This window comes from Littorina saxatilis, linkage group LG12 (genome assembly GCF_037325665.1).
Source record: "Littorina saxatilis isolate snail1 linkage group LG12, US_GU_Lsax_2.0, whole genome shotgun sequence".
In the NCBI taxonomy this organism is placed as follows: Eukaryota; Metazoa; Mollusca; class Gastropoda; order Littorinimorpha; family Littorinidae; genus Littorina; species Littorina saxatilis.
This window is the reverse complement of record NC_090256.1, coordinates 45,770,793-45,775,583: the sequence shown is the minus strand read 5'-3', so window position 1 is coordinate 45,775,583 and position 4,791 is coordinate 45,770,793.

Sequence of the window (4,791 nt, the reverse complement as noted above, 5' to 3'; positions counted from 1 at the left end):
ATACACACACGATGGCACGCACACACAGTCAAACAAGCACCCGATCAGTGGGAAAGCTTTTTTAATTCCCTTAAATATTTAGGTTCAAAAATGCCAATGACAAAATACAAAAGAATGTCGAAAGAATGTAACACAAATCGGCGTCAGTCTTTTTTAGACATGAATCTGCAATCTTTACCATCGAGAATAGATGGAGTCACCATCAGAGTCACAGTTATGGCAGATGTAAACTGGACTGTTTCCCACACCTGCACATTCTTCATGGCGGACTTGCCCCATGACAAATAGGCGGACTTGCCCCCGCACGGGCAGGCAACTCTAGTGCCAGATAGCGAGCACAACATGGGAAGGAAGAAGCAAAACTTTCGTCAGAACTCGACCTTAATTAACGCACTTTCACTCGACACCAAGACTAAGTATTTGTTCTCAGAGGTAATGCATCAAAACCTAAGTCAACTCCTATGCATTCATGTTACAAAAATGAAGAAAAACACTTTTTGTGACCTGTACTCACGATATATGGGCGCGCAACCTCTGAACTTCTGCAGGATATGGCGGGAAGAAGGGACACCACTCTCACATGGTGTGAATGACTAAAAGGTGGCAAACGTAAGAATAAACAGACAAAGACGGATGTGCCCCGGGGGCGGACTAGCCCCGGTCTCCCCTACTCAATACCACAGACATGTGTGACAGTAAACATCGCTTGCATACTGCATACCACACACATTTGTGACAGTAAACATCGCTTGCATACTCCATACCACAGACATGTGTGACAGTAAACATCGCTTGCATACTGCATACCACAGACATGTGTGACAGTAAACATCGCTTGCATACTCCATACCACTGACATGTCGCTTGCATACTCCATACCACACACATGTGTGACAGTAAACATCGCTTGCATACTCCATACCACTGACATGTGAGACAGTAAACATCGCTTGCATACTCCATACCACTGACATGTGAGACAGTAAACATCGCTTGCATACTCCATACCACACACATGTGTGACAGTAAACATCGCTTGCATACTCCATACCACTGACATGTGTGAAAATAAACATCAGTTGCATACTCCATACCACTGACATGTGAGACAGTAAACATCGCTAACATACTCCATACCACTGACATGTGAGACAGTAAACATCGCTTGCATACTCCATTCCACACACATGTGTGAAAGTAAACATCGCTTGCATACTCCATACCACTCACATGTGAGACAGTAAACATCGCTAGCATACTCCATACCACAGACATGTGTGACAGTAAACATCGCTTGCAAACTCCATACCACACACATGTGTGACAGTAAACATCGCTTGCATACTCCATACCACAGACATGTGTGACAGTAAACATCGCTTGCAAACTCCATACCACTGACATGTGTGACAGTAAACATCGCTTGCATACTCCATACCACTGACATGTGTGAAAGTAAACATCACTTGCATACTCTATACCACTGACATGTGAGACAGTAAACATCGCTTGCATACTCTATACCACTGACATGTGAGACAGTAAACATCGCTTGCATACTCCATACCACACACATGTGTGACAGTAAACATCGCTTGCATACTCCATACCACAGACATGTCTGACAGTAAAAATCGCTTGCATACTTCATACCACAGACATGTGTGACAGTAAACTTCGCTTGCATACTGCATACCACACACATGTGTGACAGTAAACATCGCTTGCATACTCCAAACCACACACATGTGCAGCAATGACAACAGGACCCAAACCATGAGTTATACTTGAAGACTAAAATGAAATAATTAATTTTAGTCGAAATCCATCACTGAAGAATAAGTGTCTACTTCAACGTTAATTGAAAAACGAGCAATGGCTAAGCAGAAACATAAAATCTAGCGCAATTTCAGGATAAAGACGAAATCAACAAAACCGGTTTATGTGTTTGCAACTCTAAGTCAGGTCAGGGCAGAGAATGGATTTCCATAAACATGGAAGTAAGCATATAATGATATTAAAAAGGAAAGCGATGAAAACAACCTTTTTTAATTAACGCCATGTCTACTAAGCCGCTAATGATGGGACGTCGTGTTTCAGTAGAGCCAAACATGGAAGTGACTATACCGACGCGTCCATGTTAGAGTTCTTCTCTTACAAAATCTCTTTCAACCCAATATCCTGTCTTCAGCTATCAACAAGGTATTATTCCCAAAGCAAATATTCGATGAAAGAAATCTATTCGTACACACCTCAACAAATCATCCTAAGTGTGGTTCAGCCTTAAAACAGTTAACCCAAGCACATGCACAACCTAACGGCGACTCTGTCTCTCTCCCTTCGAACCCCCCCCCCCCCCCCTTCCCGTTTACGAGGTAGACTTGGTTGTCGACGGTCGTATTTCGTTATTTCTTCAGAAGAAAAACCAATGTGATAGAATCGTTACATTATTTCATTAAACGTCCCGAACATCTACGACGTCAGTTCAAATGGTGCGAAAATGATGTTGAAGTCTTGACGTCTTGGTCGATCGTCTATTAGTATTTGGTGTCCTGTGTTACATTGGAAGTTACTGGGCTTCTCACTTCCAGGTGAACGGGCTTTCAGTCATGCCTCAGTTTTGCATCTATCACTTTGAAACAATACCAAATTTCATTGACCTTCTTGCAAGGAGTCGAAAACTGAAATTTATTAAAAGAGGGTTTTCTTTATCATTGTCCAGGCAGGACAGCGAAAAACTCGATCAGCCCGCGCACCTGAACTAACTACGTCAAAAACTTACATGGAAGTCTATTAGTCTTGAACAAAGAGACAATTCTTTCTATGCAGGGTCGTTCACGTCAAGAAACAGTATTTGGTTACGGTAGAACATTTTAAAACTTTATGATATCGATTGAACACTGGATTTCCCTTCTCTGAGCCATGTGACGTCAGAGGCCGACGAAACTTCATATTTAGGCGGCCAGTCGAGACTACAAAATAGTGCATGTTTGTGTGCGTTCAATCATAAAAACTAAACGGAATTCTAACCAGAATCGATGAATACATAAATGGTATTTGTATTTTTGACCAAAATATGACATTTTACACAGATCTTGACAGTCATTGTTCACCTCGACCGCTAGCGCGGTCTCGGAGGAACACTGACTGTCTCGAACTGTGTAAAATGTCATATTTTGGTCAAAAATACAAATAACTTACAATATTGCTATTTCATATGTTACGTGGATTTCCATTGGTCAATTGGGCAAAACTGAGCTCAGTGCAAAAGTGATATCGACGACATTTCCGTCGATATCAGTTTTGATATCGACGACCTCTTTATTGCTTCCCCACTTCAAAAACAAAAACACCTAAATTTAAAAACAAACAAATATATATGAAAATGTAATGATCCCAGAATTTAGTTGAGCAAGTGACTCAAGACTTTTTGAAAGAAAAGACATTTTGAAATACTGAAAAGTACAAGAAAAGAGTGAACAAAAAGAAATAATAATCAGAGGGAGGGATATGGAACAGCCAAAACTGAGACAAATACTTTTGTAATTTCTTTACAGTAAATACAAAATGTCCAGAGAATTAGCAATATATCTAACATTGACTGACTGTGTGATGATATCTTCTGCTATTGGTCTGTTTCGACAGTGATATCAAAATATCGACCTCCGGTCTCGATTTTGATATCACTGTCTCAACAGACCATAGCAGAAGATATCATCACACAGTCCGTCAATATTGGGTAGTATTTGGTTTTATTTTGGCATGCCGCAAATAGCCTGCTTTAGCTCCAGAACGTGATCACGGGAAATGTTAATTACATTTTGACGGGAGATGCTAACTGACAAACAGCATAAAGTTTCGTTTGGCTGGCAACACTGAGGGTATGTGTAGGCATCTGTGGGATAGTTGTGCGAATGGTTTGACTGTTTATATCCTTATCTGCAACAAAAACACAAATCGTTGCTTCAACAGTGCTCTGAGCGGACCAGGATCTTTAAGGGATTTTTTGTTTGTTTGTTTGTTTGCTTAACGCCCAGCCGACCACGAAGGGCCATATCAGGGCGGTGCTGCTTTGACATATAACGTGCGCCACACACAAGACAGAAGTCGCAGCACAGGCTTCATGTCTCACCCAGTCACATTATCATGACACCGGACCAACCAGTCCTAGCACTAACCCCATAATGCCAGACGCCAGGCGGAGCAGCCACTAGATTGCCAATTTTAAAGTCTTAGGTATGACCCGGCCGGGGTTCGAACCCACGACCTCCCGATCACGGGGCGGACGCCTTACCACTAGGCCAACCGTGTCGGTATCTTTAAGGGATAAACCCGGTCCAAAAACAACAAAAACAAAAAAAACTCATCAAGCCGCTCCAAAAGCTACACAGTTGGATCTGGAAAGCTGGCACGACACACAAGGAAGGTCTTACAATCAGCGTCTGAATGTTCAATTATTCACATGTCAAAGGCTTTGAAGTAATCTTTGCAGACTGTAAATTATGCATGCACCTTTTTTTGCTTCTGTTTTGTCCTACTGTGACGTCCCTGAGAGCGGTGAAACATGCACGTATTTGCCAGCAAATTATAAATTTAAGTACCTAAATTTGCCCGGATTTCGTCTGCAAGTAATATGGATAATTATCAGAACTAAAATAAAACACGCCAATGATAATAATCGGGACTCTGTCACAGAAGATTGTGCATAAGAAAACGGAAACCCTGTTTACATTGTTTTAAGTAATTAGCATAGTTGCGAAGCATTTTCCAGCATGCCATTGTAGATGTGTT